Below are 12936 nucleotides of genomic sequence, written 5' to 3'. Positions count from 1 at the left end.
AATTTTACAGAGATTGTAGTCTCTTCCTTGATGCTGCTAAGTCACTTCAGTAGTGTCCAACTTTGTGCAACCTCACCAGGCTCCACCGTCCCTGGGATTCTCCAGGCAAGAACACTGGAGTGGGTTGCCATTTCCTTCTCCAATGCATGAAAGTGAAAGTGAAGTCGCTCAGTCGTGTCCGACTCTTCGCAACCCCATGGACTGCGGCCTACCAGGCTCCTCCAGCCATGGGATTCTCCAGGCAAGGGTACTGGAGTGGGTTGCCATTGCCTTCTCTGATCTCTTCCTTGGGGATTGGCTCAAAAAACAAACTGAAGTGCACAGACTATCTAAGGGTGGGGAGGTTCTTTCCAACTTGGAGAAAAAAACACTGCTATTAACATGACAAAAGTAAAAGCTGGGGGCCATGCTAGACATTCGTGACCTCATGAGGTCACAAGATGTGCAGGGCCTTCCAAGCAACTTCACAAGATGTGCATGGCTCTCTTAGCTGGTGAAGAGATTGCTAGAAGAAAAAGTGTTCAAATGGTAAAGTGAAGACTTTAGGGGCAGCCCAGTGACCTACGAGTGACTTCAGGTATTGGGACAGATGGCATAGATCAGGGGCACCTTTGATGCTAGTCTGTGTCAAAGGTCTAGACTAGAACAGTATTACAGTTACAGAGTTTCAATATTGTAAGAAATGTGGCCCAGGCATACACAAGATACTTTATATCAGCCAACAAATATATAAAGAGAAACCTGTGTGCTGGAGTCTGGGTTCAGTTCAGCTCAGTTCACTCGTTCAGTCATGTCAGACTCTTTGCTACCCCATGAACCACAGCACGCCACGCCTCCCTGTCTATCACCAACTCCCAGAGTCCACCCAAACCCATGTCCATCGAGTCAGTGATGTCATCCAACCATCTCATCCTCTGTCGTCCCCTTCTCCACCTACCCTCAATCTTTCCCAGCATCAAGGTCTTTTCCAGTGAGTTACCTCTTTGCATCAGGTGGCCAAGGTATTGGAGTTTCAGCTTCAACATCAGTCCTTCTAATGAACACCCAGGACTGATCTCCTTTAGGATGGACTGGTTGGATCTCCTTGCAGTCCAAGGGACTCTCAAGAGTCTTCTCCAACACCACAGTTCAAAAGCATCAGGTCTTCGCCACTCAGCTTTCTTTAGAGTCCAACTCTCACGTCCATACATGACCACTGGAAAAAACCATAGACTTGTGAGACGGACCTTAGTTGGCAAAGTAATGTCTCTGCTTTTCAATATGCTATATAGGTTGCTCATAACTTTCCTTCCAGGGAGTAAACGTCTTTTAATTTCTTGGCTGCAATCACCATCTGCAGTGATTTTGGAGCCCAGAAAAATAAAGTCAGCCAATGTTTCCACTGTTTCCCAATCGGTTTCCAATGAAGTGATGAGACCGGGTGCCATGATCTTCGTTTTCTGAATGTTGAGCTTTAAGCCAACTTTTTCATTCTTTCACTTTCATCAAGAGGCTTTTTAGTTCCTCTTCACTTTCTGCCATAAGGGTGGTGTCATCTGTATATCAGAGGTTATTGATATTTCTCCTGGCAATCTTGATTCTAGCTTGTGTTCCTCTAGCCCAGCGTTTCTCATGATGTACTCTGCATAGAAGTTAAATAAGCAGGGTGACAATATACAGCCTTGACATACTCCTTTTCCTATTTGGAACCAGTCTGTTGTTCCATGTCCAGTTCTAACTGTTGCTTTCTGACCTGCATACATGTTTCTCAAGAGGCAGGTCAGGTGGTCTGGTATTCCCATCTCTTTCAGAATTTTCCACAGTTTATTGTGTTCCACATAGTCACAGGCTTTGGCATAGTCAATAAAGCAGAAATAGATGTTTTTCTGGAACTTTCTTGCTTTTTCCATGATCCAGTGGATGCTGGCAGTTTGATCTCTGGTTCCTCTGCTTTTTCTAAAACCAGCTTGAACATCTGGAAGTTCACGGTTCATGTATTGCTGAAGTCTGGCTTGGAGAATTTTAAGCATTTCTTTACTAGCATGTGAGATGAGTGCAATTGTGCGGTAGTTAGAGCATTCTTTGGCATTGCCTTTCTTTTGGATTGGAATGAAAACTGACCTTTTCCAGTCCTGTGGCCACTGCTGAGTTTTCCAAATTTGCTGGCATATTGAGTGCAGCACTTTCATAGCATCATCTTTCAGGATTTGAAATAGCCCAACTGGAAAGCCATCACCTCCACTAGCTTTGTTCATAGTGATGCTTTCTAAGACCCACTTGACTTCACATTCCACGATGTCTGGCTCTAGGTCAGTGATCACATCATCATGATTATCTTGGTCGTGAAGTTCTTTTTTGTACAGTTCTTCTGTGTATTCTTGCCACCTCTTCTTAATATCTTCTGCTTCTGTTAGGTCCATACCATTTCTGTCCTTTATCAAGCCCATCTTTGCATGAAATGTTCCCTTGGTACCTTTAATTTTCTTGAAGAGATCGCTGGTCTTTCCCATTCTATTGTTTCCCTCTATTTCTTTGCATTGATCACTAAGGAAGGCTTTCTTATCTCTCTTTGCTATTCTTTGGAATGCTGCATTCAAATCGATATATCTTTCCTTTTCTCCTTTGCTTTTCTCTTCCCTTCTTTTCACAGCTATCTGTAAGGCCTCCTCAGACAGCTATTTTGCTTTTTTGCATTTCTTTTTCTTGGGGATGGTCTTGATTCCTGTCTCCTGTACAATGGCATGAACCTCCATCCATAGTTGATCAGGCACTCTGTCTATCAGATCTAGTCCCTTAAATCTATTTCTCACTTCCACTGTATAGTCATAAGGGATTTGATTTAGGTCATACCTGAATGATCTAGTGGTTTTCTCCACTTTCTTAAATTTCAGTCTGAATTTGGCAATAAGGAGTTCATGATCTGAGCCACAGACAGCTCCTGGTCTTGTTTTTGTTAACTGTATAGAGCTTCTCCATCTTTGGCTGCAAAGAATATAATCAGTCTGATTTCGGTGTTGACCATCTGGTGATGTCCATGTGTAGAGTCTTCTCTTGTGTTGTTGGAAGAGGGTGTTTGCTATGACCAGTGCATTCTCTTGGCAAAGCTCTATTAGTCTTTGCCCTGCTTCATTCTGCATTCCAAGGCCAAATTTGCCTGTTACTCCAGGTGTTTCTTGACTTCCTACTTTTGCATTCCAGTCCCCTATAATGAAAAGGACATCTTTTTTGGTTGTTAGTTCTAGAAGGTCTTGTAGGTCTTCATAGAACTGTTCAGCTTCAGCTTCTTCAACATTACTGGTTGGGGCATAGAGTTGGATTACCGTGATATTGAATGGTTTGCCTTGGAAACAAACAGAGATCATTCTGTCATTTTTGAGATTGCATCCAAGTACTGCATTTTGTTGACTATGATGGCTACTCCATTTCTTCTAAGGGATTCCTGCCCACAGTAGTAGATATAATAGTCATCTGAGTTAAATTCACCAATTCCAGTCCATCTTAGTTCACGGATTCCTAGAATGTCAATTTTCAACTCTTGTCATCTCCTGTTTGACCACTTCCAATTTGACTTGATTCATGTATGCCCAACCAGTAATGCTAAAGAAGCTGAAGTTGAATGGTTTTATGAAGACCTACAAGAACTTTTAGAACTAACACCCAAAAAAGATGTCCTTTTCATTATAGGGGACTGGAATGCAAAAGTAGGAAGTCAAGAAACACCTGGAGTAACAGGCAAATTTGGCCTTGGAATGCGGAATGAAGCAGGGAAAAGACTAATAGAGCTTTGCCAAGAAAAAGCTCTGGTCATAGCAAACACCCTCTTCCAACAACACAAGAGAAGACTCTACACATGGACATCACCAGATGGTCAACACCAAAATCAGACTGATTATATTCTTTGCAGCCAAAGATGGAGAAGCTCTATACAGTTAACAAAAACAAGACCAGGAGCTGTCTGTGGCTCAGATCAGGAACTCCTTATTGCCAAATTCAGACTGAAAAACTGAAGAAAGTGGGGAAAACTGCTAGATCATTCAGGTATGACCTAAATCAAATCCCTTATGATTATACCGTGGAAATGAGAAATAGATTTAAGGGCCTAGATCTCATAGATAGAGTACCTGATGAACTATGGAATGAGGTTCATGACATTGTATAGAAACAGGGATCAAGATCATCCCCATGGAAAATAAATGCAAAAAAGCAAAATGGCTGTCTGGGGAGGCCTTACAAATAGCTGTGAAAAGAAGAGAGGCGAAAAGCAAAGGAGAAAAGGAAAGATATAAGCATCTGAATGCAGAGTTCCAGAGAATAGAAAGAAGAGATAAGAAAGCTTTCTTCAGTGATCAATGCAAAGAAATAGAGGAAAAGAACAGAATGGGAAAGACTAGAGATCTCTTCAAGAAAATTAGAGATACCAAGGGAATATTTCATGCAAAGATGGGCTTGATAAAGGACAGAAATGGTATGGACCTAACAGAAGCAGAAGATATTAAGAAGAGGTGGCAAGAATACACGGAAGAACTATACAAAAAAGATCTTCATGATCCAGATAATCATAATGGTGTGATCACTCACCTAGAGCCAGACATCCCGGAATGTGAAGTCAAGTGGGTCTTAGAAAGCATCACTATGAACAAAGCTAATGGAGGTGATGGAATTCCAGTTGAGCTGTTTCAAATCCTGAAAGATGATGCTGTGAAAGCACTGCACTCAATATGCCAGCAAATTTGGAAAACTCAGCAGTGGCCACAGGACTGGAAAAGGTCAGTTTTCATTCCAATCCAAAAGAAAGGCAATGCCAAAGAATGCTCTAACTGCCGCACAATTGCACTCATCTCACATGCTAGTAAAGTAATGCTCAAAATTCTCCAAGCGAGGCTTCAGCAATATGTGATCCGTGAACTTCCTGATGTTCAAGCTGGATTTAGAAAAGGCAGAGGAACCAGAGATCAAGTTGCCAACATCCACTGGATCATGGAAAAAGCAAAAAATTTCCAGAAAAACATCTATTTCTGCTTTATTGACTATGCCAAAGCCTTTGACTATGTGGAACACAATAAACTGTGGAAAATTCTGAAAGAGATGGGAATACCAGACCACCTGACCTACTTCTTGAGAAATCTGTATGCAGATCAGGAAGCAACAGTCAGAACTGGACATGGAACAACAGACTGGTTCCAAATAGGAAAAGGAGTATGTCAGGGCTGTATATTGTCACCCTGCTTATTTAACTTATATGTAGAATACATCATGAGAAACACTGTACTGGAAGAAACACAAGCTGGAATCAAGATTGCTGGGAGAAATATCAATAACCTCTGATATACAGATGACACCACCCTTATGGCAGAAAGTGAAGAGGAACTCAAAAGCCTCTTGATGAAAGTGAAAGAGGAGAGCGAAAAAGTTGGCTTAAAGCTCAACATTCAGAAAACGAAGATCATGGCATCCGGTCCCATCACTTCATGGGAAATAGATGGGGAAACAGTGGAAAATGTCAGAGTGTATTTTTCTGGGCTCCAAAATCACTGCAGATGGTGATTGCAGCCATGAAATTAAAAGACACTTACTCCTTGGAAGAAAAGTTATGACCAACCTAGATAGCATATTCAAAAGCAGAGACATTTCTTTGCCAACTAAGGTCCGTCTAGTCAAGGCTATGGTTTTTCCTGTGGTCATGTATGGATGTGAGACTTGGACTGTGAAGAAGGCTGAGCACTGAAGAATTGATGGTTTTGAACTGTGGTGTTGGAGAAGACTCTTGAGAGTCCCTTGGACTATAAGGAGATCCAACCAGTCCATTCTGAAGGAGATCAACCCTGGGTGTTCTTTGGAAGGAATGATGCTAAAGCTGAAACTCCAGTACTCTGGCCATCTCATGCAAGGAGTTGACTCATTGGAAAAGACTCTGATGCTGGGAGGCATTGGGGGTAGGAGGAGAAGGGGATGACATAGGATGAGATGGTTGAATGGCATCACTGACTCGATGCACGTGAGTCTGAGTGAACTCCAGGAGTTGGTGATGGACAGGGAGGCCTGGCATGCTGCAATTCATGGGGTCGCAAAGAGTCGGACGTGACTGAGCGACTGAACTGAACTGAACTGAACTGAACATTCCAGGTTCCTATGCAATATTGCTCTTTATAGCATCAAACCTTGCTTCTACACCAGTCCCACTCACAATGGGTGTTGTCTTTGCTTTGGCTCCATCCCTTCACTCTTTCTGGAGTTATTTCTCCATTGGTCTCCAGTAGCATACTGGGCACCTACCGATCTGGGGAGTTCGTTTTTCAGTGTCCTATCTTTTTGCCTTTTCATACTGTTCATGGGGTTCTCAAGGCAAGAATAATGAAGTGGTTTGCCATTCCCTTCTCCAGTGGACCACATTCTGTCAGACCTCTCCACCATGACCCATCCGTCTTGGGTGGCCCCATACAGCATGGCTTAGTTTCATTGAGTTAGACAAGGCTATGGTCCATGTGATCAGATTGGCTAGTTGTCTGTGACTGTAGTTTCAGTTGGTCTGCCCTCTGATCCCCTCTTTCAGTGCCTACAGTCTCACTTGGGTTTCACTTACCTTGGACATGGGGTCTCTCTTCATGGCTGCTCCAGCAAAGCGCAGCCTCTGCTCCTTACATCGGATGCAGGGTAGCTCCTCTCAGCCGCCACCCCTGAAGTCAAGTAAGATACAGGTGGTCCTTATTTTCAGGGAGTTAGCTGTGGAGGGCACTTCTCACAAACTCCTGGTCCAGGAGGCAAGAGAAATGAAATGAATGGAAGGGCTGGACAGACCTCCTGGACACTGGGCAACACATGCCCTACCACTGAGGGCAGCCTCTCAGCTCCAAGCAGAGGCTGCCATGCTGGAAAGTGGGCTGATTGGCCCAGTTTTCAGGAGAAATCAGAATCTCAATATTTACATAAAATCTCTGATTTTAAATGTTAGCAACTAAGTTTCTTTTTTCAAAAAACATAGTGAAAGCTAAACTTCCATCAACTGTGTGCTTGATTCAGCCTGCAGAATGTGTGGGGTTTTATGTGTAGGCTAGTGTGGGAGTCATTTCCCTGGTGGTTCAGTGGTGAAGAATCCACCTGCCAATGCAGGAGACATGGGTTCAATCCCTGGGTCAGAAAGATCCCCTGGAGGAAAAAACAGCAACCCACTCCAGTAACCTTGCCTGGGAATTCCCATGGAGAGAGGAGCTGGCAACTACAGTCCATGGGGTCTCAAAAAGACAGATATGACTTAGAACTAAACAACAATAACAACAAAGAGGTGGGTGTAGAGACAAGACGGAGAGGGGATTCAATTCATGTTGATCGACTAAATAAGAGGCTCAATGCATATTAACCATGTTAATTTTTCTTCCATTTGTAAAAAAAAAAATGTACCAGGGTCATATAAACCAACAAGTTTATTAATGTCCACTTGCTGAGCAGCTGATGTAATTCCCCAATAGTGGGGTCATGCCTTGAAACATTTTGTCTGCCAAACCAAATATACAATGAACTAATTTTGAAGCATCTTACCTATCAAAGAAGACAAAAAAGACCAACCAAATCTCCCAGCCTGAGATGAATAGGGCTACCTGTTAAAACTGTTTTTTCAGCCAAAATAAGGACCTGGAATTTTATGGCTCCTTCACGGACTCCCTGGTCCTGGGTGTTCCTGCCTGGTATCTATCCAAGCCTGTCCCTTTCATAAAACAACAGGAGGGTGTTAGTCACCAGGTCAGTGATAGTTGGGGCGATTTGTCTTAACCCTCATTTTTTACAAATTGTTAAAATTCAGTTTTCGTGATTCAATAGCTATAGAAGGAATTTGACAGCACCTAGCAAATGACACACACAAATACCATTTACCTCAGCAATTAAGCTACTAGGAAATTATCCCAAAGAATCACTGACAAGAATACAAAAATCCAGATGCACAAGCCACTCACTGCAACATTGTTTGTAAAAGCAAAAGATCAGAAACATACCTGAAGTGACCATCCACCGGGGAGTGTGGATTAAGGCACAGGGTATCCCAACAGCTGGTTATAATGTGGATAGAGAGAGGCGTGGAGTGGGTGAGGTCTTCAGGGTACACTGCTTAGTTTTTAAAACAGAGGGGCCAGAAAAGTACCTATAGTTTGTTGCTTTTACACACACATGCATGGCTATTTTCAATAAGAAAGAGTGGAAAACTAAACCAAAACCATAAAAATCATAATTTATGGAGGCAGGACAGAGACAGAAGTGAGATTTTTTCTTGTTTTATAGTTTGACTTTGCAACCATATAGCATCAAAAATAGATAAATATATCTGTCAAAACTGAGAACAAACTAAGACAAATGAACCTAATTGTATCAAGCTGCAAATTTAAATGCAGGATTTTGACTCTGTGTTCAGAGTAGAGTGTGTTCCAAGGGCAAAGAGAAACAAAGAAAAGTGCCCTCCCTCCAAAACAAATCCAAAAATCCAAAGAAATGTGAGACTATATCCAATAACTTATGGCTGTTGATAGTTCTACTGTTATTTTGAAAGTATCATGTTTATGTTACAGGTTAGAGCAAATAAGTAATTAATGTTAATATTGTTCTGAAGCAAGACTTTCAGTGGATAGAGAAAAGATGTTTAAGTATAAAATAAACAAAAAAAAATGTTTAAGTGAAAGCCTATAGTCTTTAAACTTGGAAAAATAAGTTTGTACCCATTAATTCTTTTCCTTTTTTTTCTTTACAGAATATCTGTGCTTCGGGCTGACCACTAAAAAGCCCCGAAGCAATGGCAATGTGCTAACAGTGACTATCCTGAGGCATAGCTTGTGGCCTCTACCATTTCTCACTAAAACATGCAGAAATTTTTGAAGAAATGGTTGATTTCAGGACTGGACCAAGAAATGCACAAGATAAGCCTGGGAATCTTGAAGGACCAGAAAGTTGAGGACCTTCAAAGACCAGAAGAGGCCAGACAAAGTTTACGAATCCATATAAAAAGATCAAAGGTGGGACAATTTTAGCATCACATCAAATATATAAAAATCCAGTAGTTCCAAATGGTAATAGACAATATCTAATTTGTCACTGTGCCAGATCACAGTGGATCACAGTGGTACCAACTCATTATTTTGACCACTGAGAAAGGGAAATAATCATCAATATTTATGCTATTTTTGTTGCTGTGAAGCATATTTCATGTAACTACACATAGTCGAAGGAATACTCTTCTTAACTGAAGAATTCTAGGAATTAAATTCAGAAGGAGTGGTAGAAATAGCAAATCATTGTTTTGCAACATCCTCACGAAACAATAGATCTAGGCAAAAGTCATCAGTGGACAATAAAACCGTAGGAAGAAAAGTCAAAGGGGAAGTTTATAAATGGATGTATGAGTTTGACAACATCAGGACCCAAAACATCTCAGTTCAGTTCAGTTGCTCAGTAGTGTCCAACTCTGCGACCCCATGAATCTCAGCACGCCAGGCCTCCCTGTCCATCACCATCTCCCGGAGTTCACTCAAACTCACGTCCATCGAGTCGGTGATGCCATCCAGCCATCTCATCCTCTGTCATCCCCTTCTCCTCGTGCCCTCAACCCTCCCAGCATCAGAGTCTTTTCCAATGAGACAACTCGTCGCATGAGGTGGCCAAAGTACTGGAGTTTCAGCTTTAGCATCATTCCTTCAAAAGAACACCCAGCACTGATCTCCTTCAGAATGGACTGGTTGGATCTCCTTGCAGTCCAAGGGACTCTCAAGAGTCTTCTCCAACATCACAGTTCAAATTCATCAATTCTTCAGCGCTCAGCTTTCTTCACAGTCCAACTCTTACATCCATACATGACTACTGGAAAAACCATAGCCTTACCTAGACAGACCTTTCTTGGCAAAGTAATGTCTCTGCTTTTGAATATGCTATCTAGGTTGGTCATAACTTTCCTTCCAAGGAGTAAGTGTCTTTTAATTTCATGGCTGCAATCACCATCTGCATTGATTTTGGAGCCCCCCAAAAATAAAATCTGACACTGTTTCCACTGTTTCCCCATCTATTTCCCATCAGCATCTATCAAAGTGGATCAACTAGAAATTATGAGCTTCTTGAAGTGGTGCCACAAGAAATATACAGAGCTATGTATGAAATATTCCAGTGAAAAATTTTCAGCTCATGACTAGATTTAAATACCAGTTTGGGGGGAAATACACAGATACAGGAACAGAGAGGCAATCCTCTAAACCAGCAGTCCCTAACCGTTTTGGCAACAAGGTCTGGTTTCCTGGAAGACAATTTTTCCAAGGACTGGTTGGGGCTGGGGCGGGGGGGCATGGGGTGGGGCAGCAGGAGGAGGAGGAGATGTGGGGATGGTTTCGGGATGATTCAAGGGCATTACATTTATTGTGCATCTTATTTCTGTTATTATTACATTGTGATATATAATGAAATAATTATACAACTCACTATAATGCAAAATCAGTGGGAGCCCTGAGCTTGTTTTCCTGGAACAAGACTGTCCCATCTGGGGGTGATGAGAGAGTGATGGGAGCAGCTTTAAATACAGATGAAGCCTCACTCACTGGCCTGCTGCTCACCTCCTGCTGTGCGGCCTGGTTCCTAACAGACCAAGGGCTGAAGGACCAGTACTGGTCTGCAGCCAGGGGGTTGTGGGGCCCTGCTGTAAACCCAATAGTTGAGACATTCTATAAGGCAAATAACCTCACCTCCTCAAATATTTTAAACAAATAAATGACATAAAAGGAGGGGAGACTCTTACTTAAAGTCTTTAAAGACAACAACCAAATGTAGTACATGTACATTGTCTAGATTCTGATTTGAATCAACAAACCATGAAAAGGCTTTTTTTTTTTTTTTTTTTTTGGAGGATTGGACATGCACAGGATACTAGATGTTACTTTTGTTTGGAACAAAATAGCACTGTGGTTGTTTATACCTTGTGAAATGGTAATCTCTTCCTCAAAATACTTCAGCAAAAATGTGTGCGTGTGTACTGAGTAGCTCAGGTATGTCTGACTCTTTGCCAACCCGTGGACTGTAGCCTGCCAGGCGCCTCTGTCCATGGGATTTTTCATGCAAGAATACAGAAGTGGATTGACATTTCCTCCTCCCGGGGATCGTCAGACTCAGGGATCAAACGCACATCTTCTGTGTCTCCTGCATTTCGGGCAGATTCTCTACACGCCAAGCCATCAGGAAAAGTCGCTGCAGACCAAGGGAATTTAGTGACAAACTAGGGACTGGAACTCGGGCGGATGGAGCCATGAGTCAGCCTCTGGAGAGCTGTGTGAGTGCTGTGCAGAGGCATCCAGCTGTGGGATGAATGGGCTACACTGTGGGCCTCCAGGCCTGAGCAAGGCGAGCAGAGGCTGTCTAACCTGCAGCTGCTCTAGGGGCTGCTTTGGGACTGCTGTCTGGAAGAGAGCTGTTTTTTTTCCTTCTTTCATCCATCTGGCCTGAGTGGCTGGGGAATTTTGTTTGTCCTTCTGGAGCCTTATCACAGCCAATGTCAAGGGCAATAGGGATGGAAATAGGGAAGGCTGCAGTGTGACACCAAAGGGTACCCAGACTAGACACCGAGCCTCGAATGTCTTGGCTGAGCACTTTATTAATAACTACGCCAGTTCATACATCATGCTGTTAAAAAACGTTTAATTGTGTGTGTGAGTGTATGCAAGCTTTCAGTTCAGTTCAGTTCAGTCGCTCAGTCGTGTCCAACTCTTTGCGACCCCATTAATCACAGCACGCCAGGCCTCCCTGTTCATCACCATCTCCCGGAGTTCACTCAGATTCATGTCCATCGAGTCCGTGATGCCATCCAGCCATCTCATCCTCAGTCGTCCCTTTCTCCTACTGCCCCCAATCCCTCCCAGCATCAGAGTCTTTTCCAATGAGTCAACTCTTCATGTGAGGTGGCCAAAGTACTGGAGTTTCAGCTTCAGCATCATTCCCTCCAAAGAAATCCCAGGGTTGATCTCCTTCAGAATGGACTGGTTGGATCTCCTTGCAGTCCAAGGGACTCTCAAGAGTCTTCTCCAATACCACAGTTCAAAAGCATTAATTCTTCGGTGTTTAGGGGGAACTTAAATGCTAGGGTGTAATGCTTTCCACTGGGGTGAAGTGCACCCTCATTCCAGCTGGTAGTTCATCCTGGTTCATCAGGAATGATTTCTTCAAAATAGAAATAGTCTTCAAATACAAATTTATGGCAACCAAAGAGGAAAAGTGGAAGGGGTGAGGGATAAATTGAGAGTTTGGGACTAATATAAATAAAGTAATATATATAATATTTATATAATATGTTTATATATTATTATATGTATTATATATTTTTATATAATATATGTATAAAGTAATATATAATATTTATATATTTATATAATATGTTTATATATTATTATATGTATTATATATATTTATATATGTATAAAGTAATATATATAAAGCACTAATATATATAAACTATGAAATCTAAAAAGAGCTACTCTATAGCACAGGAAAGTCTAGTCTACTCAATATTCTGTAGTAACTTGTATGGGAAAAGAATCTTAAAAAGAATGGATATATATAAATAACCAAATCGCTTTGCTGTATACCTGAAACTAACATAATATTGTAACTCACATATACCCCAATAGAAAATAAAAATTAAATTTAAGAAAGATAAGGTTTCTTCTAAGGACTAGAAGGGGCTCTTTTCCCTCGTGGGATTCCTGATGTGATGCTGGAGCCTGCAGAGCAAATGTAGAACAACTCAACATTATCTGAAGTTGCCTTTTCCCAGGCTTTGGTGTTCTTCGGCTTCTAGTGGGCACCTCTGACTTTGGAGAATTTCATACAAGAGCCCATAGACACTGGGTGGTCATTAGTTGAAGGCTGAGAGATAGGAGCTGGTGGGAATGTGAAAGCCCAGCTCCCAAGCCTTGGATTGGAGTATGTTAGAGACACAACTTATGTTCC

This window comes from Capra hircus, chromosome 29 (assembly GCF_001704415.2).
Source record: "Capra hircus breed San Clemente chromosome 29, ASM170441v1, whole genome shotgun sequence".
In the NCBI taxonomy this organism is placed as follows: Eukaryota; Metazoa; Chordata; class Mammalia; order Artiodactyla; family Bovidae; genus Capra; species Capra hircus.
This window is presented reverse-complemented; position numbering follows the sequence as displayed.